At 42.7% G+C, this 25,003-nt stretch overlaps 1 protein-coding gene across 3 annotated transcripts in view; it reads right to left on the bottom strand.

The window, feature by feature from the left end:
* Positions 1-25,003, bottom strand: part of MARVELD1 (MARVEL domain containing 1) — a 121,455-nt gene that overhangs the window by 29,230 nt on the left and 67,222 nt on the right. For all 3 annotated transcript variants that reach the window (XR_012851195.1, XR_012851193.1, XR_012851194.1), the window contains exons 3-4: positions 11,633-11,833; positions 227-363 (exon numbers count right to left, since the gene is read on the bottom strand). The gene's annotated coding sequence lies outside the window, so the exon portion shown is untranslated. The remainder of the gene's footprint in view (positions 1-226; positions 364-11,632; positions 11,834-25,003) is intronic.

The following is a 25,003-nucleotide window of genomic DNA, read 5'->3' as shown; positions in this document are numbered from 1 at the left end:
AACGCTGTTCAGAAATCACCTGGAGCGGTGAGAACTTACAATATTCCTTCAAGCTGCTGTAAGTCTGGCTAGTATCGGTGCTCCATAGGTTTGAAAGATAAAAGACCTCAGAGTCTTACTGTGTTTATTGAGACGATTCTTCTATCCATGTTTTATCGCAAGTTACTTTTTGGATTGTAGGGAACAAAAAGTTGCACACCCACACACACACACACTGTTGACTTACTGTAGGCTCTGTTCACATCTGCATTGGTCGCAGTTTCCGTCGTTTTTGCTCGACAGTTACTCATTAACAGTTATGGGTTCCGTCGGATTTCCATTACAATGGCCGTCTTTTGGCTCCAGTTTTTCGTTGTTTTGCTTCTATGACAGAACAACAGTCTTAGTAAACAATAAAACTAGTCTAATAACTGAATATAGACAATGCTAGATAGACAATAGATAAAACAAAAAACGTACAGAACCTACTTAATATTTTGCTGATATTTTCCCAGAGAGTCCATAACCTCAATGATACCAGTTGAGGAAACAGCGAGGATAAATCCACTGTCTACACACCCCACAGGTTGTAGCTTCACTCAAAGTATCGACAGTATAGAGCTGAGTTTTTAGCAAGAAACGTTTTTTTTGGCCTTATTTTGATGCGGAAACCATGTCTGAATCAACACCAAGAAACAACCTAAATTGGCCACCATTGATTTTAATGGGAAGCATAGGCTTTTTTCCCCTGGGCGGCTTTTGGCTGTTTGTGGAAAAAAAACAATCTTTCTTTAAACAGCTTCCACCTCTGACCTCCCATTCAAATCAATGGGAAGCAGAAAAAACCTGTGGCGATCGTTTTGAGCGTTTCTTGCAATGGATTGAAGGGATAAAAAATAAAAAAAGGGGGGGGGGGACCTCTCACTGGCGATTCAAAATTTGCCTCAGAATTCCTGCACTCTCCTCTCTTTAGCTCTTCTACTGTCCGTTACAGTGACATGTGTGATCTCTCGCAAGAGATCGCAGTCTTGTTCTTGTCTGCCGAGAGCTGAAGAGTGAGAACGTGCGTGCGCATACCCGCTCTACTCTCTCCAGCTCTTGCTGTGTCACTGTCCGTAGCTGATTGGACAGTGTCATAGTGATGTTACACCCCCCTTGTCATTACACGCCACATTGACCATTCAGGGGGTTATTTAAATATCGGGCGCCAAATATAACGGCACCGATATCTAAATAACGGAGGAGAGTAGAATTTTTTTTAAAGTGCTCCAGGGTTTGTGAAGCCCTGCACATTACATTCTGCACTCAGCTGCACATGTATGGGGAGGTGAAAGTTTCTCTTTAACCCCTTAAGGACACGGCCAATTTTAGCCTTGAGGACAGAGCAATTTTTTTTACATTTCCCTCTTTGCATCCCGACGCTCATAACGCTTTTATTTTTTGTACGACGTAGTTGTATGAGACTTTGTTTTTTGCGGGACGAGTTGTACTTTATGTACGTACCATTTTTTGGTACAAATACATTATCGTTTAATTTCTATACATTTTTAATTAGATTAAAATGCAGAAAAAAAGCAGTTGCGCAGCAGTTTTAATATTTATTTTTTTTTGCACCATACACTGATCATCATAAATAATGTTATACATTTGTTGTACAGGTTGTTACGGTCGTGGCGATACCAAATATGTCTAGATTATTTCATGTTTTGGGACTTTTATATTTTAAAAAGTTTATTTATTATAAAAAATGTGTATTTCTGTGTATTTTATTTACTTTTTATTTATTTATTTACCATTATTTTTTTTCACATTCATTTAACTTTTTTTTTTAATCCCATAAAGGGATTTATAATTTTGATTTTTATTTTGTAACTGTAATGTACTGGCATATATCTATATGCCAGTACATTAGCCTGTTACTGATCGTACACAGGGAGTTGTTAAGGCATACCTCAGTATGCCCTAACAACAGGAAATATGTTCACACAGCCCTGGGGTCCTTCACTGGACCCTGGGCTGTCTGGCCATACGAGTTGCGGGCTTTGATCGCGTCAGTTATTTTCTGTGACGCGATCAATGTGCAGTCCCCTCTCCTTGAACGCCGCGATCAGCTGTCATCGCGGCGTTCAAAGGGTTAACAGCGGAGAGAAGATGTTTCTCTCCTCTCCGCTGTCAGAGCGGGGCCGTGGCTGTGTATTACAGCCGTTGCCCCGCTCTCGATCGCGCGCACAGACGGCTGTCACACTAATGCGCGAAGTGCTCGCCGCTCAGGACGAGCATACTCGTCCTGTGTCGGCAACCAGTTAAAGGGAACCTGTCACCAGCATTTCACCTATTGAACTTTACTTATCGCTCGCTGGCCGCTGCTATCTAAAGCTCATTGCCGTTATCCTCTCTTCTAAACTCCTCCTCCAACTGTAAATAACGGTCTGCAATCATTTTGCGCTTTTTATGGTAATAAATCGGCGTTCCTTTGCGCGCTCACCCCAGAAGAGGACATCAATGCACAAGTGCAGGATTTTGAGTGCTGGGGGAAGGCGAGGAGCTGTCAATGAAAAGTAAGGAGGCGGGGTAAACTCAGAAAGACCCGAGGAATGAAGATATGACTCTTTTCGAACGAAGATTTGACTCATGCTCATTAGCATATGATGTGGGAACACTAAAAAGCTAAATACTAAAGCTACAGAGCCGACTAAGAAGATAATTATAGGTTATATATAAATAATTTTTCACCCTCTACCACCAGGTATTGCTGGTTTAATAGGTGAAATGTTGGTGACAGGTTCCCTTTAAGCAGCTTGCGGTTTCTGCTACGTGCAAAATAACACTGTGTAAATGTTCAGTGGAAGTTGTTCTTTTAATGTGCTTTTTGAACTCCGTGTCCGGAGTTTTACATATGCATCACAGGTTTCCCTTATTGCGGATCTACCTCCATCACATACTACCTGACAAAACACTCCTGGCATATATACCCTCATACTGCCATTGAATCAGAGGTACCAGTCTCCTGATAGTATTGATAGCCCAGCTTTCAGGTCCCTCTCTTAGTCCAGATATGCCCTGCAGTGGCTGCACGTGATCACCCCTCTTACCAATGAGAGAGGACAGAAATTCTTGGATTGTCACATTAAGGGGGGGGCGGTGGTCCCATTATGGGGGGGCCCATTTACTGAAGGGGTGAGAAGATGAGAAATCTACATGCGCTTCTCTTCACATTATCCCTCCTTTTCAGTTCCGGCGATTATGTTGAGTTCGTGTACACGTTCGTACAGGAGTCCATACATTCACCTATGTCTAAATCTTCGATTTTTATTTTTAGGAGGAGGTGTGCATCTGCTTGGGTTAACTACTGCACAAACATGAATTTTTTACCAAATGTTACACTTTGATGCAAAATTGCATGAAGGAGTCCCTTAGTGTAAAGTTCTAGTTGCCATTTTCACAATGTGCCATGTGTCTACATTCAGTAAATATATGAAATGTGTGAAATTTGTTCCGGCAGTGAAAATGTTAAGGAAATATGTGGTGCTACAAATCTGGGTATAGCGATGCTACGGAATATGGTGCCGCTGCCCTGGATTTACAGAAGTAACACCTCCCCACTTTTAGGAGCGATTTTGCAGTCTCTCATATTACTGAGGTGCTAAATATTTTTTAAGCAGATGTACCTGGTGAAAAGTAAATGTGCGATTGTAGTGATTTTTTTTCCCCCTCTCTAAATATGAAATACTGGCTGCCAAATGAGCTTTTAGTTACCATTTTTGCAGGATTTCTTTATGCCATCAGTGCAAGTAGCAGCAGCGTCACTTCTTAGGGTATGTTTACACGCTAAAGTAAAAGCGGCTGTAAGATACAGAGCTGTTCTCAAGGGAAAACAGCCTCTGATTTACAGCCTTTTCTTGTGCATCAGGCATTTTTTGGAGCTGATTTTCTATTGAGACAATGAAAAACGGCTCAAGGAGTGACCTGCACTTCTTTTTTTACGTGTCGTTTTCACAAACAGTGTGTAAAAAAAAAAAAACGCCCGTGGGAACGAAATGCAGTTTTTTCCATTGAAATCAATGGGCAGATTGACAACTGCGCTATATTTCCCTTGCACTAGTTTTTGCAGGAGACATAGCTGATATGATGGATCTGTTGATAAGTCTGTATAATGGGTCTGCCAGGCAGAGGAAGGTGCTGAAGGGGCATGTGCCGAGACGCTTGCTTACCAGCCAGGGCCAGAGTATTTACATACAGGGCTATGGCAGCGAACGGAAAAAAGCCCAGCAATGACTTCGTGATCAGACAATTCTAACCAGTAAAAAAAAACAATCCCTTTAAATTTGCAAACCTAAGACAAGCCTCATAAAAGACTGTACAGATCCATCCCGCTGGAGAAGGGGGTATCCACCATGATAATTTTTCGTTACGTTCTGTTTGTTTTTGTTACAGACAAATGTATCTAAAAGTTTCCTTTTAATTGCCCCATTGATTTCAATGGGATTTTTTTTCTTGCGGTTTTGTTAGCTTTCCGTTACTTTTGGAGGGCAGAATAGTAGTCTGCTACGCTATTCTATAAAGTAGAAACTGTCGGATCCCGTTAAAGTTACGATCCATCAAAAATGCAAGCCTTGTTGTAAATGCAAACACAGCCTAATGCATTCATTACTAACTGAAATGTTCCCGATTTTGTAGAGTGATACATGTGCAGAGTTCTGTTAGCTTTTAGGTTGTTATTTTGATTTTAATAATTTCCCTGGAGTGCTGTCAAGCTGTTTTCCCTCTTTTTTTATTTTTCTTTATTTTCACTAGGTTATTCTAAAATAGCATACCCTAAAAGAAAAAAACTCCTAACAGAACATCAACATGGGTTACGGATGAGCTAATACTGTCGGACCAATCCGTTCTAAACTGGTTCCTAGTAGGGCCTTGTTCAGATGGCCGTGTTCAGTCCGTGATATACGGACATCATATCTGCCGCATTTCCCGGACCGTCCACAGTTCAGGGACCCGGGCTCCTAGAATCATAGTTAACATGTTTTGATTACGGGACAATATTCCCGCGGGGAGGCCGGGACACCTAGTGTCATAAATAACTATGATGCGAGGAGCCCGGCTCCCTGCACTGTGTTCGGTCTGGGAAATACTTGCTGTATCTACATTTTTCTCGCCATTAAACGGTTTCAGATAAAAAGTTGGTGTAAAATAGAGGGTTAATGGAACTTGTTGAAGAGTACATGTCAGATCTACTGACGTGTCTGTTTTAGTGAATACTGAAAAATTGGAAGCAGAACGCCTCCAAACATCTGCCCATTCATTTCACTGCCACGTGCCATCGCGTCCCCCCTCACAGTGCAATCACGGGGGGCCCATAGTCGTCATGGCAACCTGGGGGCCTAATAAAGACCCCTTTGCCATCTATGCCCACTAGACGGATATTAGAGTCACGATATACTATATAGCGCAGTTGTCAATAGCAGCCAGATCCCAGATTTAAATTTCAAAACTTTGATAACTGTACCCCTCCAAGTATTCGATTTAGCCTACTATGTCAAAATAACTATACGTTGCAGTTGTTGCGATCACAACCCTAACTTTACATCTGTCAGCTGGTAACCTCATGTAGGATCTCCGTACAAACCTTTGGTACAAGCCTTTGGTTTCTGACAAGTGCAGATGTTACAACCATTTTTAGATGTAATAAATGCATAAACCCAAGAAGATTTTCTAAACATACAGTAAATAATTAATTATAGTCTCCACAGAAGAATAAAGATCTATGACGGTATCAACCTAAGCCGGATGTTACTTGACAAAAAGAAACCGACATTTAGACCTTCGCATGACCCAGATGTGTCACATTTCATATCTGAAAAGTGAATTTAAATCAATTTGCTGAGCAGAAGACGAGAAAGATATTGAATGTTCTTCATACTTTAGATTGTTAACTCTACTGGGAATAGGAACGGACGTGAAGAACTGTCCTTTGTACTGTGCTGTGGTAGGAGTTGGTGCTATATAAAATAACTGGTAATAAATATCTTCAATTTGGAGTATTAGAGTATGTTCACACGCTTAGCAAAAGCATCTGAAAATACGGAGCGGTTTTCATGGGAAAACAGATCCTGATTTTCAGCCGTTTTTTGAGCAGCTGACGTTTTTCGATGGCCGTTTTTGGAGCGGTTTTTCTATAGAGTTATTGAAAAATGGCTCCAAAAACGGCTCAAGAAGTGACATGTACTTCTTTTTCATGGGCGTTTTTTTACGCGTTTTTCAAAATGGCCGCTTAGAAAAACGCCCCGTCGGAACAGAATGCCGTTTTACCGATTGAAATCAATGGGCAGATGTTTGGAGGCGTTCTGCATCCGATTTTTTGGCCGTTTACGGCCCGAAAATAAGCTGTGTGAACATACCCTTAGCGTACAGCCCTTGCAATCCATTTTTATCTGTGAGAAAGGAAAATGATTAACCTACGAAAACTACAACAGTGCTTTTATACATGGAATATAGGGGTATGTTCACACAGGGTGGATGCGCTGCGTAAAAGCACAAAGCGTATCCGTATTGGTCACCGCAGGGAATTACGGCCGAAAAACCACACAAAATTGTGGTGCAGTTTTCCAGCCGGAATGTCTGCTGCAGAAAACCACACATAAAAAAAAAAAAAAAAAAAAAAAAAAAAAGAAGTGTCATACTTACCCGTAGCCATGGCAACGAATTCCTCTGATGTCCTGCAGCCCGGCCTCCATGGGATGATGCTTCATCCCATGTGGCCACTGCAGCCTGTGATTGGCTGCAGCAGTCACATGGGATGAAATGTCATCCCAGGAGGCGGGCCTGGATGGAGAAGCACAGAATTCTGGGTAAGTGTAGGATTTTTCTCTCCGAGTTGCAATTTTTGCGGCGGAATTGCAGCTTTTCCGCAGAAAAAAAATCGCAACATTTGCTATTTGTAGCAGGTTTTACCTCCCCATTGACTTCAATGGGGAAAATCCGCAACAAAAAAAGCAAGTTACGCAAATACATTTGACATGCTGCAGATTAAAAAAAACTAACTGCAGGTCAATTTGAGTGTTTTTCTTCCACTTATTATTTACACAGCGTGTGGATACGATTTGTTACAATCGCATCCACTCTGCTGCTAATCTATTAAGCTGCAGCTTTCTCGCACCGAAATCCGTTGTGGAAAATCTGCAGTATTTATGCTACTGCGAACCCGGCCTAGCAGGAGGTATAAACAATAAAAGTAATACATCTTAGCAAATTATGCCGCGGACATCATTTATCAATACTAGCTGCGTTACCCATAGCATCCAATCAGAGCACAGAAAAATGGGTTAGCCTGGTATTTGTTTTCAAAGGGAATGTGTCATGTATTTAATTGTAGTATCATTAGATGTAAGTCTGTAGATAGAAGAGAAATAATGTTCTTGTTTGTTTTTTTTTATAAATGTTGTAGATATTTATTTTTTCTTTATAAACCCTTCCCTGGGGGATAACATAGACTATAATGGCATGCATTTAACATATACGTCATGAACAGGGTCATGAGAGATCATGATCTATCTATTTAACTTATACCATTATAGTCTATGGTGATGGATGCCACTATTAGGAATCTGTCACAGCTCACGTTTAACATATATGTTGGGAGTTTTTCCTGGTATATGTCAAACTTAGGCCATTTATCGTGATGTGAACTAGGCCTAACATCCAAATGAATGCCAGAAGCCAAAAGGAAAATCGTCCCAAGCATTACATTGCCGCCGCAATTGTATATACGGAAGACCTATCCACAGGATAGGTCATCAGTATATGATCGGTGGGGGTCAGACACACAGAGCCTGCACCGATCAGCCGTACCGGCTACCTCCGGGTGCCGGAAGCTATGCAGTGGTCGGTACCGGCAGCAGATGGCTCCGACCGCTGTATAGCGGCCGTGCTGGATTACTGCAGCTCTGCTCCTATTCGCTTGAATAGGAGCAGAGCTGCAGTATGGCCGCTATACTTTGACCGGGGCCTTCTGCTTTCGGCACCGACCACTGCATGGCCTCTGTTGCCCGGAGGCACCAGAACAGCTGATCGGTGCGGGGTCCAAGTGTCGGATCTGTGGATAGGTCATCAGTATGAAAAACACCCCCCAACCTGGACAACCCATTTAACTATTATTTAAGATTCTGCAACAATTTACCACATGTTCTACCTTGTGCCTTTTTTTTTTTGCTTTTACACGGACCTCTGTGTTTAGAAAGTGGTTATTTAAGGTGTGTAAATGTCTAATTTTACGGGGGGGGGGGGGGGGCCTTTAAGTATCGCTCTGCTATAGTATAGCTTGGTTTGATTTAATTTACAGATTCAAATGGCTTTTTCTGGGAAGCGAACCAGGGGTTTTAATGTCATTGATCTGTGACTCCATATTGGAGATGGATTCATTGCATTTTATCACTCGCTGTAAACTTTGTGATCTGACGCTATTAATCCTGCTACCTTACATGACCAATGGTCAAGTCCATAAATCTGATATATACAGGAATCACAAATTCCGTAACAAAGTGTACCTCCACACTTAACATTTCGCAGTATAAATCTACATAAAATGTTGAGTAACTGCTAATACTTTTCTTTACTCATCTTGTGCTAAATTAAGTGGCATGATCTCATTTCTCTCGGTTCAAATCCAAAGCTAAATTCAGAATGATATCCTATTTCTGTAATACGTTGTATTGTGGGTGTAGAAACAGTTAGGGCGGATTTACACGAGCGTGTGCATTTTGCGCACGCAAAAAACGCAGCGTTTTGCGCACGCAAAAGGTACATAACAGCTCCGTGTGTAAGCAGCGTATGATGCGTGGCTGCGTGATTTTCGCGCAGCTGCCATCATTATTACACTCTGTTTTTTATGTTTGTAAACAGAAAAGCACGTGGTGCTTTTCGTTTTTCATTCATAGTTTTTATTGCTGTTGCGCGAATCACGTGCGTCCCACGGAAGTGCTTCCGTGTGCGGGGCGTGATTTTCACGCACCCATTGACTTCAATGGGTGCGTGATGCGCGAAAAACGCACAAATATAGGACATTTCGTGAGTTTTACGCAGCGGACACATGCTGCGTGAAAATCACGGACTGTCTGCACGGCCCCATAGACTAACCTAAGTCCGTGCGAGGCGCGTGAAAATCACGCGCGTTGCACGGACGTATATCACGTTCATCTGAATAAGCCCTTAAGGTGATATTACACGGCCCGTGTAAACGATCACCGATCAACAAGACAGCTTGTTGATTGCCGCTAGTTTGTTCCTTTCACAAGGAGCTATGTATGTATGATCCCCTTACATTTCTATCATGTTGGCAGCACGTCTCCCTGTTCACACAGGGAGATGTGCTCCCGACTACAATAATAATTATGGCGTTTAAAGCGATGCAAACAGCTGTTGAAGGGCTATTATCGGGAACGAGCGTTCTGTGAATGCTCATTTGACGGATAATTTGGTAGGGTGTAAAAAGGCCTTTAGGCTCTGTTTGCATGGCATTTGAGTCTTCTGTGGGAAATATATGTCCGAAAGAAGGCTGCAACATTTGCCACTGTTTATGTGTATTTTGTTTTTTTAACAGCATTCTTATGTATAGAATAAACATATGTGAGAAATAAAGAGTGTTTAGCTAACTCAGTCTCCAGACTTTCCAAACTCCAGCTTAAATAGACTCTCAGGTGCAGGACTCTCTTCCGTTGGAGCTTTAAAGAGGCTCTGTCACCAGATGATCAAACCCCTATGTCCTATTGCATGTGATCGGCGCTGCAATGTAGATAACAGCAAAGTTGTTTTTTTTAATCATTTTTGCCCAAGTTATGAACAATTTTATATTTATGCAAATTAGCTTTTCAATTGACAACTGGGCGTGTTTTCTCTTATTTCCAACTGGGCGTGTATTGTGTTTTTACCAACTGGGCGGTATGCTGTGTGTCTGAAGTGAAAGAAGCTGGGTGGGAACGATGAGGTCACGCACAGGTCCTTCAACCTTGACGTCGGAAGAGAGAAGACACATCAGCTCCAGGCGTCAGAGGGTACAGTTGAATTTGCAGCAGCATCACCATGTGCAGGTAAGCATAGTAAACTCCCTAGAGACGAGCATATTAACCTTTTGGACGCCTGGCGCCGATGTGTCTTCTTTGTCCGATGACAATGTTGAAGGACCTGTGGGTGACGTCACGCTGTGTCTGCAGTGAAAGAAGCTGGGTGGGAGCGATGAGAAGTGCATGACGCTGATTTGTCAGCGTCATACAATTCTATTCACAACGCCCAGTTCGTAAAAACACAATACACGCCCAGTTGGTAAAACGAGAAAACACGCCCAGTTGTCCATTGAAGAGCTAATTTGCATAAATATAAAATTGCTCATAACCTGGGCAAAAATGATCGTTTTTCAAAAAAACAACTAACAACAGCGGTTATCTACATTGCAGCGCCGATCACATTCAATAGGAGATAGGGATTTGATAATCTGGTTACAGAGCCTCTTTAAAATCTGAAAAACCATCCACACTGTTAGAAACGCGTACGGTACAATATAATGGTGTGCTCAAAACGCGTAAGCTACAATATAATTTTTTTTCTTATTATGTGGGGTATGTGTCTGGGATGGGATACAAATGAAATACATTTTGTTTCATTTTTGGAAAACCACCGAGTACAGACAGTTTTCCTATTTTAATGTTATGAACAGAATAGCCTAAGAAAAACTGCTGGTGCATCTGCCGAGTGAATCAGGCCCTACGGATACATTCGGTGTATGCACTGGGAGCTTTTCCGGTAGATACGCCGATTGTAGTCCACATACGTGATGGACTTTCCCTTTCAAGACGTAAACCATAGAGCAGTGCTCTAAATCCTGTGGATCTCCAACTACTGGGAAACTACAAATCCCTGCATCCAATAAGAGAGTTGTAGTTTTGCAGTAGCTGAAGAGCCACAGGTTGCAAATCAGTGCCCCAGAAAAACCCATTAGTGACAACTGATGAGCAGAAAGAAATACCAAATGGAGATATCAGTCATAAGTGTTGGGGGTAAAGACCTTTCAATTGTCCCGGATACAGCGGTACAGTCACAGATTTTGGGCGCTGTCCTGGGACGCCTGCTGTAGGTCCTTGGATACAATGGAAGAGGGAGCTGTCAGCATATCCTGGGAATACCCCTTTTAGAGCGATTTATTCACAGTATTTCAGATGCATTGTGAGCTAGAACATGAAATAAGTTTTCACAGCCATGGATAGACGCCATGTGACGTTTACACGATGAATGCATGGTTTCCAATTTACTTCAGGAATGCAAAGAAAGTCTCAGTATACAAGAAATAGGTTTTCCTGAAGTGCGAGGGCATAGCACACGTCATCGGTTCTGCTTGGATTATCCTAGTGAAGAGCATGAGGGGGCAGTGCATGACACAGGATTCTCTCTTTGCATCGCCCCCTCAGGCCCTATACTAAACATAAAAGTCTACATTATTTCCATAGTGTTCTTTATTAAAAGGACCCCCAAGCACACAACCCCCTGCAGCTCTACCGCCTTGGAAATGGTCTTTTATAAAAAAAATTAAAGCCTGGAGCTCTTTTCAATGAGATTAGAACAGTCTTGGATATTTTAGGAAGATGTGAATCTCCAAAGCATTATTACAAACCTTGGTAAATCTGGGAGCATATCGCATGACCTCTTTTTTCCATTGAAACCTTCAAGCTGTATTCAGGATGACAGAGGGGGTTCAATCAGTCAGTCGAATTTTCAGCGGCTGACAGATATTGGAGTGGTTCCTGACTTTTGATTTATCTTGTGTAATCAGGGCAAGAGAAACTGTTCATACATCATCTAGAAATAAGATTCCCTGCAATATCAAACATGTTTTGTGATGAAAGAGAAAACCAGAATGCTGGCGGCGTACACCTAGATACAGGAACACTTTAGTTAGCATATGCTTTGTTATGTAGCAGGCAGATTTAAGATACAGAATTTCACCCGAAATGCAATTTTTTTTTGTTAAAAGTAAGTCCTTCAGTTGACCACTCAGTTGACGTATTAATACTCTATCCATTATCCAGGGTAGATTTTATTTTATTTTTTTTAATGTTTCAACCACGGAGCGCACCCATTACAGTGCCCATACGGTTTGTCACCTAGACCATGAATGGTAGAAACATCAGCAATTCTTCGCAGAATTACATTCCTTTCATGCTTCTTCTCTACATCTTTTTAGACAGGCCTATAACATTCCCTTATCCGACTCCTTTCCTTGGCCCCATTAGTCATCAGAATGAGATTCCCTCACACTCCTTGCACCGTACTGTATTTCTTGTCCGTCATACACGGATACTGGCTGGTGACCGGCTCATGCAGCTTTATGTTACCACCCCATGTGTATAAAAGATGGCTGGACCATTGTGCTGAACAAACACTTTTACACTTTGTGTCTCCCTTATTTCCTCATAGATTGTAAATTCTTGCGAGCAGGGTCCTCAATCCTCCTGTCTGAATTGTAAATTAGCTTTGTCACTATGTAATGTCTGATATTGTCTGTTTATGTTCCCTCTAATATGTAAAGTGCTGCGTAATATGTTGGCGCTATATAAATAAAGATTATTATTATTACTACGGCTTTGCCTGCATTTATGTCACAGTAATTTGGTCAATTATAGACGTCAATTCATGAACCCGTGAGCGCAGGATGAAAAGTGCTATATACGTTACACAGGTAAGGCCTCATGCACACAACCGTGCAGTATTTACGGTCCGTAAATGCAAAAAATAGGACATGTCTTATTTTTGCGGTTCATGTCTACGGCTCGGACACACACACGTATATATACAGGAAGGCGTCCGTGGCCGATAGAAATGAATGGGTCTGTAATTGCGGATAAAAATTATGATTGTGTGCATGAGGCCTTAGTGTTGCAATGGATAGAATTAAAAGGAAAAAAACTTGGATGGTCTGCGAGTGCTGGCACTATGAGCTTCCACTAGGGGGAGCTTGCAGCATATTTAGGCTGGGCTCACACTGCGTTTTTGTTGCGTTTTTAGAAGCAATTTCTTTGTTTTGGTTGATGATTTCCTATTGAAAGACATGGAAATTTTCTGCAAAAAATATAAATAAATTTAAAAAAAAAAAAGTGTTAAGGCTTCATTCACATCTGCGTCAGGGCTCCGTTCATGGGTTCCGTCTAAGCTTTCTGTCAGGGGAACCCATGGACGGAGCCCTGACTGAAAGAAACGGAAACCATAGGTGCAAATGGTTTCCATTTGTCTCTGTTGTGCAAGGGTTCCATCGTTTTGACAAAATGAATAGCGCAGTCGACTACGGGATTCATTCTGTCAAAATGACAGAACCTTTGCACAACAGAGACAAACAGAAACCATTTGCATCGGGTCCGTCACCATTGAAATTAATGGTGATGCAAACAGAAACCTATGGTTTCCGTTTGTTTCAGTCAGGGTTCCATTCTGACAGAAAGCTCAGACCGAATGCCAGAATGGGACCCTGACGCAGATGTAAACGATGCCTAATCCAGGCTTACAACTCTCATATTGACTTCAGTGAGAGCTGTGGAAAATCTGTATGCAGTGAGCTTCTCTTTGTGGTGCCTGATGGCAGTCAATAGATTATTTAATTTTATAGTTTAGTGAAGGCGAACACTATTCTGGCTACTGTTCAGGAAGGAACACTTTAATAGTGGGGTGTGAGAATCTGCAGGCACTGTTGTGGTGGTCACTCTGCTGGCAGTATTGTTCATACCTCCCAACCATCCAATTTTTTTGCAGGAAGGGAGATGCAAATATTGGGAGGTATGGTATCATTTATGGAAGAAGTCTGCAGGCATTGTTATTGGGGGTCACTGACACTTTAATGAAGGCACACTGGCACCTGTAGTTGTGGGCGGAGTTTACATAGAATAAAAAATACTGCACAAAGCACGATGAATGTCAATTCACCCAGAAAATTAGCCAAATAGGATTTAAATGCCAAGATATATCGTAATTGATTTGGTTTCCTCTGATATCCAGTGACAGAACCAACCGGACAGCCCAATTCACCTATAGGATCCCCCTTTCCCATGACTGTGCTTTGGATTGAGGCACTCAGCTGGTGCTAGGATTTTGGTGCCCTAGGTTAGTTCAGTGTTGGATTACCTGGAGCATCTTGGGGTTCTTGTAGGTGGGAGACCCCATTTATTAAACCCATTTTTTGGCGTATCATGTGGATATGCCATAAATTTCTAAAATGGAAAATCCCTTTAAGTTCTGCAAACCGGTATGAACTTTACTAAACGGAACAAAATCCATGTCCACCAGCTTATCCCCCAATAGGCTATAGTGGATATCAGGAGAGGACAGCATTTAGGATTAGTATTTTCAAATGCTCAATTAATTATTTTAAGTATCTGTGAAAGCCGCTCAATGCATACCAGATGCGCACCTTCCTAAGGCTTATTTCATAATGAGACACAAAGGCTCCCAATCCTTATCGCGGTCTTCAGCTATTTTATAATTGGGATATTTCTGACCGTTTGTAGACTGTTCCATAAAACATGTGCACCTATAACAGAAGGGCTGACATCCAACCTATGAGCAATGTCAGGAAAAGAGCAACAGAAAAAAAATAATCTAAAGTCGGCATTAAGGAAGAACCCAAAAGAACACTTAAGACATAAGGTTCCATTAAACGGACATGCATCAAATGCATTTCTATTATATTTTTAAATCCATACTTACCAGGGGCATATGCAGGATTTAGTCAGGTGATTGCAGGAGTATGGTTATGCACGTGCTACCATACAAATAAATCAAGATATAAGTATACAAATAACATGCCCATATAAAAGACAGCCAGAGTGTCCCCATTAACAGCCTGCATTAATGAATTGCGCCATGGTAGCCAGCAGATCCCTCAGAAACAATAGCGCTAGCAGAGTGCCCCCTATAAACTGTGCCAGCTGAGTGCCCTCCATATACAATAATGTTAGCAGCGTGTAGTGGTATTATCTTTGGTGGTCTAGGATATCAAAGGGGTTAAAAGGGTTCTGTCAACACAGTATACATAAACACTGGGACTCGCCTCTATTTCCTGAAAGGGGGTCCCGACCCCCAGAAGAGCCTGCCGCATCCAGGTGGTGTGTAGGTGCACAACAAGATGTAAACTATGCGGTTTCCGTAACTCTCATTCACTTTTATGGTAGTTACGTAAACCGCGTAGCTCATATCACGTCCTGTTGTACACCTGCTCACCAGGCAGTTCGGGGGACAAGGGACCTCCGTTCGGGAGGTAGATTTTGGTCCCACCTGTAGGAAACACACCTTTAAGAGATTTATGATGCATCCTGTGGATATGCCATAAATCTCTGCGGGGACATTACCCCTTTAATAGGAACATCCCTAGTGGTCCAAGGTAGTAAAGGGGTTAAATGTTACACTTCTGATTACCTGAAGCCACCACTAGGGGTAGATCCCTGCATACAGAATTATAAAGTTCTTATTGAAGTCAATGGGAGCTTTTTAAATGTACATGCGGTAAACTCCCCACAGTTTTATTAGCGAGAACTGAGAAATAAAGGGGGGTAGTTTATCATATTACCACCCTCCTCGCATATACTCCCGATACCAACAAACATTTGCACATGGGAAGACTGTTTGTTATAGATGGGTAGCTACACTGCCCTAAAAGCAGTGCCAACCCTAGTGCCTTCTAAAATTCGAGAATGTTTTCCCATTTTCCTCTGCTTGGATTAATTTCTGGTTTTATAAAACAAAATTGCGGTTACAAGACAGACCGAAAATACAGACATAAAATACCAGCACATCATGCAGTGTAATTTCAGTCCAGAAGGTACACCCTTTCCACTTTCAAAAGCCTATACCACGACACGCAGCTTTATAGGGTTTATTTTTGATAGTTTTGCATCGTCCCACGTATCTAATTATTGTGCGTAGTGTTGAATCACCGTCCACAACGTCATGTCAGTGGTATTTATACTTCCTAGAAAAGTGGCATCTGTTTCATAAGAAACTCTATACCAGGGAGCTAGGCATTGTGCAGACTTTACTAACTGGCAGCTCTTCTTGTCCGCCTCTCATTCATGCCGGCTTGGATAGAACGAGACGCTGTAGGAAAACAAATGAATTTCTTTTGATACCTATAAATGAGTCCTCCTGTGTGTGTGATGCAGTGGATTCACAATACAGGAGTATTCTAAGAACATCCCACATTGTATCTGCCATCACGGCCTCAGCATCGCAGCTTTTTACGGTTGATAAATTTTGTTCCATCCAGTTGTCCTAAATTACCCCGACACAAAGCACAGCAACAATTGATTCTGGCTTTGTTTGTTTGATAGCGTAATTATCAAAACTGTGCCATTTGAATCCCCTTATACTTGCCATCTGTCATTGTTAAGGATCTGCCAGGCACAGCGTCTGTATCCACGCCCATAGGTAATCAGCAGGCACCTGCTTCTATGTCTGTGAGACTGACTCCATCTTCCACCACTCAGGATTGGCAGGCTTAGGAGTGGGAGAGCCTATCACAGCCTGGCCAGACGGAGCTAGCTCCCGCCCTCTGTCTATTTATACCTGCCTTTCCTGTTCCTCCTTGCTTGTGATTCTTGTTTTGTTTCCTGGCCCTGCTGCAGCTTCTCTAACCATTTGACCCTGCTTCATATCGACCCTGGCTTACTGACTACTCTCCTGCTCTGCGTTTGGTACCTCGTACACTCCTGGTTTGACTCGGCTCGTTCACCACTCTTGTTGCTTGCGGTGTTGCCGTGGGCAACTGCCCCTTTTCCCTTGCTTCTGTGTACCCTTGTCTGTTTGTCTGTCGGGCACTTATTGAGCGTAGGGACAGTCGCCCAGTAGTACCCCGTCGCCTAGGGCGGGTTGTTGCAAGTAGGCAGAGACTGAGTGGCGGGTAGATTAGGGCTCACTTGTCTGTTTCCTTACACCGTCATTACAGTCATGATTAAATATCAGTTTTTGTAAGTGCACCTGTTAAGAAAAACAATCACGTCGTCTCCAGGCACAAATAAACATGTGTGACGACTCCTGTCAATCGCTACTAATAGACATACAGATGTATGGTTGTGTTCAGATAGCACCGGTATCTTTGGGTGCTCGAGGTAGGGTCCCAACCCGGATGTAGGTTAAGAATTGTAGTCGGCACACCTTGATTGTGTTTCACCAGATCCAGATCCCACCAACAGAAATCCGGAATAGAGATCACGAGAGGAATAAGAGGAAACTCATCAACCAGGAGCTACACAGTGCCACATTGGCCGAGTATATCAAAGTCCAACGCATTCTCCGAGGACTACGCGTACCAATCAAGCCAACTATCTTCAAAGAAGATCAGGATTACTGTACGCAATTCGAACACATTCTCAACAAATGCTCCTTTGACCTTATGACACTCACCGTATCATACTTACAAAAGAACATCGCAGAGCTTCAGGAGAAAATCACAGCCTCTGAACAGCAATTGAAAGCTACCCTATCCACTTCAGAGTTCACTGAGTTTGACAACAAACTGAGAACGAATCTCAGTACCCATCTTAGCGAGGTTGAAGCTCTCAAGAGAAGCAAATTTCAAAGAGACCAAGAAGACTATCTGAGGAATAGAGTGTACAGATGGCAAGAGGGATTTACATCTACACGACCACAACGCAGTACACCATACCAGTCATCGGGCTCATGACAGTCTGGATCGGGCTACCACTATCCTGGCTACTCAAACCAAGGCAGACACCATTTTTTAGACCAACGCAGGGGCAGACGCCCAAGAAGAGGACGAGGAGAGGCGGCACCAGAAGACGCAAGTCGACTGATGACAACAAGGTCACAGGTATGACTAGAACCCCACAGTCACTGGTAGTGAATATTTCTTCCAAATCACTAAGTCCAGCTGAACTCCTCCTGCTACAGATGGGCCTTTCCTTCTGCACTACTTATAGGTATGATCGATTCCAGCTGGACATGGATCTAAACCGCTTCTACAGAACCTTGCGTCTACGGGTCTTTTTTTCCAGCAAGGGGGAAACCCGAGGACCGGAGGGTCCTATAACGACGAGTGTGACCTCCACGATCACCTCGAAAGAACTGGGTCTGAGGAACAAAAGTTTGTTCGCTCCCCCAAAAAATTCACCCCCATTGGAAACATTCATTGGACTGGTCCAGAGAGACGTGGAGATTTTCCGCCACGACTTTGATCTAGGCCTCTTCAAATGCCAGACCAACATGGACAATGTTGAGAGGCAAGCCCTACTCTCCCTTACCAATGATAGGGATCTAATTATCAAACCCGCAGATAAAGGCGGGGCTATAGCCGTCATGGATAGGAACACATATATGGAGGAAGTGTATAGACAGCTGAGTGACACATCAGTCTATAAACCCATTGACCATGACCCAACAAGTAGAATCATGACTAGGGCCACCGACATTCTGGATAGATACGTAGCCAAAGGTACCATAGATCAGGAGACAGCATCATTCCTAACTAATAGACATCCAATCACACCGGTATTCTATGTTCTCCCTAAAATCCACAAAAGACTTGATAAACCCCCAGGCCGACCAATAGTTGCATCCACTGATTCTATCTTTTCACCTATCTCCAAATTCTTAGAAAAAATACTTACACCTCTAGTCAGGAAAACAAAATCATATCTGCTAGACACCACAGAATTTCTTGCACATATCAGAAGACTAGACAAAGTATCCACGGAGACCATTCTGGTAACATTAGATGTCTGTAGCCTATACATTTCTATCGAACACACTAAGGGCAGAAGAGCAGTACACGAAATACTAACTAATACGAATACAAATCCGGACGTCGTCATAAACCTCTGTGACGACCTACTCAATCTTGCACTGACTGATAACTTCTTCCTCTTTGAGGACCAATTCTACATACGATTACAAGGCACGGCAATGGGCTCTAATGTTGCCCCCCCCCCCCCCATACGCCAATTGCTACATGGCCCATCTGGAAGAAAATTACATCTACCCTAACAACCTCTTCAGAGAACACGCCCGAATGTGGAAAAGGTATATAGATTACATCTTTTGCCTCTGGGAAGGCACAACCACTAGCCTTCTCAACTTCACGACATATCTGAACAGCATCTGGCCAGAGTTACAATTTACTCTGAGCCATGACATATTTAAAATCAACTTCCTCGACACAACCATTATGAAAGATACACATGGCAAACTCAGCAGCGATCTTTACACCAAAGAGACAGACAAGAATGGCCTCCTGCACTACTCCAGCTGCCATCCACTGGCAACCAGAAATTCTCTACCTAGATCGCAGTATACACAGGTAAACCGTATTGTAGATAACCCATCACTGCTGAGAGAGAGAACTGAGAACATGACTAAGAAGTTTTTAGAAAGAGGCTATCCCAGTAGAGTCTTAGAGTCAGCCCAAACACAGAGTGTTCCCCACACCCAGGCCAAACCAAAACGCATCCCCTTCGTGCATGTCTATCACCCATGTACCTATAAGATCCATCACGTCAGCAGGAAGCATTGGCCCCTACTACAAGAAGCCTACCCACAAATCATGGAATTTAAATCCCCCTTCTTACCCTGTTTAAAAAATAAAAAAATATCTAAGAGACAAGATTGTCAGGGCAGATGTTGGATCATCACGAAAAATATCCAGACAGACGTTCCTGAGCACACCTAAGAGGGGTACCTTCCCCTGCAGAAGCTGTCTCCAATGTTCCCATATAGGGGATAAGATCCACCATCCATCATCCGGTCAGAGTATTCCGATTAGAATATTTCGATTGCAACACCAATTACGTGGTCTAGATGATCAAATGTCCCTGTGGGTTAGCCTACGTAGGTGAGACCACACAACGGATTAAAGACAGAATCAGCCAACACAAGTCCAATATTAGATAGGCAAAATACTACTTCCCATCCCTGCACACTTTGCCCATCACAAACACAATATTTCCCAACTCATGTTCCAAGTCATTGAACATGTTCCTGCACATAGAAGAGGGGGCGACAGGATCAACCTACTGAAACGCAGAGAGGCCTACTGGATACATAAACTCCAGACACTAGAACCAAGGGGTCTCAATAGGGAGTACGAGATCAGCAGCTTCCTATAAACTATATTAGAAAACTTGACGTTCCACCACCTACTAGCTAGTTAACCAAGATGTTATACCTCAACTGTAACTCTGTTTATCCATCTCAATCTGTCACCCTTCCTGATTCTATATATATCCCATTGTCCAGGTATAAATGTATTATACAGTTATTCTATAATTGACATTAACACAACCTGCATCTGTTTTTATCCCAGACTCGATGATTCCATCTGAGCCTGCATGTACTACAAGGGATCCTTACTCCAACTACCTACGTACCATCTCTATTGACACGGTATCCTTTTACAACAGGGCGTACTAGAGCCAACCAGTTCATTATCTACCTAATACTGAAAATTGCACTGTCTAAAACTGTACTACCAGGCACATACACAAGATGGCGCCATAGTACAATTCAGCATTACTCTGCTGAACATTTCGTAAAATAGAGTCATTTATGGTTAAGACCCCCACCTAAAAGTCCTTCTACTATCCAGTCCACAACATGGCTTTTGATATCTTTAATGTGCCCAACAAGGAGGCAGCGATCTCCCTGCATTTGAGATAGTTCCACGCCTTGCTAACGCGGTGGAACGCACGGCCATCTTGACCGATGCGTTCCACCCAACTAGACACGCCCCCCCTCACAGCACTTAAAACCAGGAAGTGACCAGGGATTATCAGCGCCCATGAAGAGCGGTAAGCCGCCGATTACGGTTCATAGCAGCGCTACAACGTATGATAGATTCAGATTGATCCAGTCCCCAGTACGGCTCAGGTAAGGAAGATATCATCAGAGTTTATTCAGGGGCGCAACCCGGAGGATAGGGAAGGGGGGGCGCCGAAGAGCGTATGTGGGACACCTGCAGCAGCTTAGGAAGAGCCAGGACATTACGGCGTTCTGACTGGGGTCTGTGACGGCCAGGGAGTGGACCAGTCCAGTCACCTGACCTCACGTCAGTGACATGAGGTCAGATGACTCAGGTCAGGGGACAGGTCCACTCCCATGCTGCAGCCTTCCTGCATCTGCCTGTGCTCTGTCGAGAAGCAGAGAGGAAGCTCCGCCCACACACAGCCCGCCCTGACCTGTCAGCAAGGAAACATGGTGAGTGTGTGTGTGTGTGTGTGTGTGTGTGTGTGTGTCTGCATGTGTTTGTCTCTTACATCTACTACATTATCTGTACTCAGAGCGTTATCACTGTGTTATCTGTGGTGTTACATAGGACTGCAGGTAACACTACTATATTATCTGTACTCAGAGAGATATCTCTGTGCTATCTGTAGTGTTACATAGGACTGCAGGTAACATCTACTACATTATCTGTACTGTGTGCTAAATTACAATCTCAGCTCTGCTACACAGTACAGATAATGTAGTAGATGTTACCTGCAGTCCAATGTAACACCACAGATAACACAGTGATATCTCTCTGAGTACAGATAATGTAGTAGTGTTACCTGCAGTCCTATGTAACACCACAGATAACAAAGTGATAACTCTGATTACAGATAATGTAGTAGCTGTTGCCTGCAGTCCTATGTAACACCACAGATAACACATTGTGCTAAATTAGAATCTCAGCTCTGCTACAATGTGTTATCTGTGGTGTTACATAGGACTGCAGGCAACAGCTACTACATTATCTGTACTCAGAGAGTTATCACTGTGTGTTATCTGTGGTGTTACATAGGACTGCAGGTAACACTACTATCTGTATTTAGAGAGTTACCGCTGTGTTATCTGTGTTACATAGGACTGCAGGTAACATCTACTACATTATCTGTGCTGTGTACATATGTGCCTGTGTGCATATATATGGGTCTGTTTGTGAATGTGTCTTTGTGCTTGTATATTTGTGCCTTTTATGTATTTGTATATGTTCCTGTCTGTGTATTTATATGCGTGTGTGTGTGTGTGTGTGTGTATATATGTGTCTGTACGTCTATATATATATATATATATATATATATATATATATATATATATATATACCTGTATGTATGTATTCCAGAATGTGTGTATGTATATTTGCCTGTATGTCTAAATATCTATCTTTATGTATGTACAGTATATATGTTCCAGCGTGTCCATATATGTGGTTCATTTTTGGTTTGTGTAGGGGGCGGCAATAGAGAGTCCCGCACAGGGCGCCATCCAAACTAAGGCCGGCCCTGGCTGTCACCAAGCCTAGTCAGAAGGAACTCCACCGCTGCCTGTGCCGCATGACCTCCTCGGCTTCTCCGGTAAGTCACACCAGGCAGAGCGGAGAGTGGTATCGGTAGGCTAACGCTCTGTTCACAGTGTGGCGCTAAGTACAAGGGGGGAGGAGTGTGGCACTAAGTACAACGGGGGCTGTGTGGCACTATTTACAAGGGGGCCTGTGTGTGGCCTCTTTAATTTATTTTCTTTTAATTTATTTTTATGTTAATTACATTATAGAACTATATTGCTTGTAAAATGTAGAAATGCTTTTATACCCAAGTTACATTAAAAAAAATTGTGAACAAAAAATTACATCTCATTGATTGGTAGGGAAAGAAAACATGGCGAGGGGGAAGGAGATGTCAGGAAATAAGTTGGGGGGGGGGCGCCAATCTGAATCTTTGCCCCGGGTGCAGGAGAACCTAGCTACGCCTCTGGTTATGGTTTATAAAATGTACCTCCAGAATGTCCTTTTAAGGGACCACCACCTGGAGGCGCTCAATGACTGTACTCATGATTACACAATCATGTGTTCCATATAGACATGTGCATCCCTTGCTTCCCTTATTGCTACTCCACCAGAATAAGCTCTCCTCTACCATCCCGCTGTATTCATATTTATGCCTTAACAAGTTACGTAGATCATCATTGACAAGTGGTACCCTGCCTATCCAATATGCTCACGAAATTATACATACCTGAATGTATACGACTACCTAGAACATCAGCTATCTCCCTATAGTCATCTGACGCACCCCCCAGTGTGGTGAATGTACCTGGGATATATGCAACTGTTTCCTCCCATTGTTTTTAATCTTCTTGTCAATTTCATAGCCTTATTTTTGTAAAAAATAACTATGTTAAGATTGACCCAACTATATATTCTATACTACATCTAGTGTATATATGACATATTATGTGATGTTATGATGTGAATTATGTGACAGCTCTCCAAACTCATGATATGCTATAATTATATGTACATATTTTTCTAGTGCCCGACGAAGGTCTTACGACCGAAACGTGACGTTGCACATATAGCCTCTGCCATTTATCCTGAGAATCAAATAAATATAATTTTTGAGACATACAGATGTAGCCATCATTTTTTTTATTTTTTTTAAAATCAATAGATTGTTATTGAAATTTTACAACTTTTTCCAACAGTATAAACCAAATCACGGTCCAAGGAACACTGACCCAAAGGAGAAGTACACACATGTGATAGCATCAGAAAATACACAAAAAACATACACAAACCTAAAACAACATTGCTGTGCTATGTACATAAAAATAAAATAAATTTAGAATTACAAAGAAATCAAGTCATTAGACATAATATTTTTACTTTACACATAGCTCCCAAGAACATAAAGTCCTTTTATGAACAGAGGGGTTTCATGGTGACAGGTAACATTCATTCACCCTACCTATCACTTCTGACAAGGAAGGAGAAATGGGAGACTTCCATGATTTGGCAATAGCCATTCTGGTGGCAATGAAGACATGCTGCACTAGGACTCGAAAGTCAGTAAGAACCTCTTCCAACCCAATATCAAGGATGGCCAAGACCGGACTATACGGAAAAGATATACATGTAAGGTCTAAGAGCAGGCGAAAAACCTCCTTCCACAGAACTCCAACCGTGGAACAGGACCACCACATATGTAGGAGTGGAGCCAAGAGAACCACAGCCCCGCCAGCAGCTATTAGAACTGCCAGTAAAAATACGTGCAAATCTGGACAGTCAGATACCATCCAAGATGAATTTTACAGGAGAGTTCTATATGATTAACACATTTACAATGTCGAATAATCCAACTAGAGGCTTTCAACCATTGTTCAATAGAAAACGTAGCTCCCAACTCTCGTGCAGATCTCAGCACGTGAGCAGATTAACCCGAGTTCTTCCTATTCAAGAGAAGATCATAACTACAGGAAAGACCCTTAGTGTGTCCTTGCCATTTAAACTAAAAATTAGGATAGGAGGAAAGATTAGTAGGTTCAACAGGGACAGATCTTGATTGAAACATATGTTGTATCTGAAGATACTGGTAAAACATGCTACGAGTCAAGCCATACTCCAGCACTAACTGCTCAAAAGACCGCATTTGCCCTCCTTCATACAGGTCAGAAAGGACTGTTATACCCAGCGTCTCCCAGGTCAACAAAGCTACATGTGGCACAAAGGACTGAAAAGCCTGCAATGGTATGTGTTCATGTGATAAGTGCACCCAGCGATGTGCGCAGGCATGTAGCTTCCAAATCTTCAAAGAATCAGAAGTAGTTTGAAAGGTCACTATAGGCAACCCCACCCCCCCCCCATAAGTCTCAGCCATTTGTAATGACGGGGTAGGGAGACATACAGGTGAGCCCTAATCTACCCGCCACTCAGTCTCTGCCTACTTGCAACGGGCCGTCCTAGGCGACGGCGTACAACTGGGCGACGGTCCCTACGCTCAATAAGTGCACAACAGACAAAGGTACACAGAAGCTAAGGGAAATGGGGCAGTTGCCAACGGCAACACAGTGAGCAACAAGAGTAGTGAACGAGCAGAGTCAAACCAGGAGTGCACGAGGTACAAATCGCAGAGCAGGAGCGTAGTCAGTAAAGCCAGGGTCAAAAATGAAGCAAGGTCAATAATCATGGCAGGAGCAGCAGAGCCAGGAAACAGAAAATAATCACAGGAAAAGGAGG

This window comes from Rhinoderma darwinii, chromosome 11 (genome assembly GCF_050947455.1).
Source record: "Rhinoderma darwinii isolate aRhiDar2 chromosome 11, aRhiDar2.hap1, whole genome shotgun sequence".
NCBI lineage: Eukaryota > Metazoa > Chordata > Amphibia > Anura > Rhinodermatidae > Rhinoderma > Rhinoderma darwinii.
Note: the sequence above shows the minus strand (reverse complement) of the source record. Positions and strands in the feature narration are given on the sequence as shown.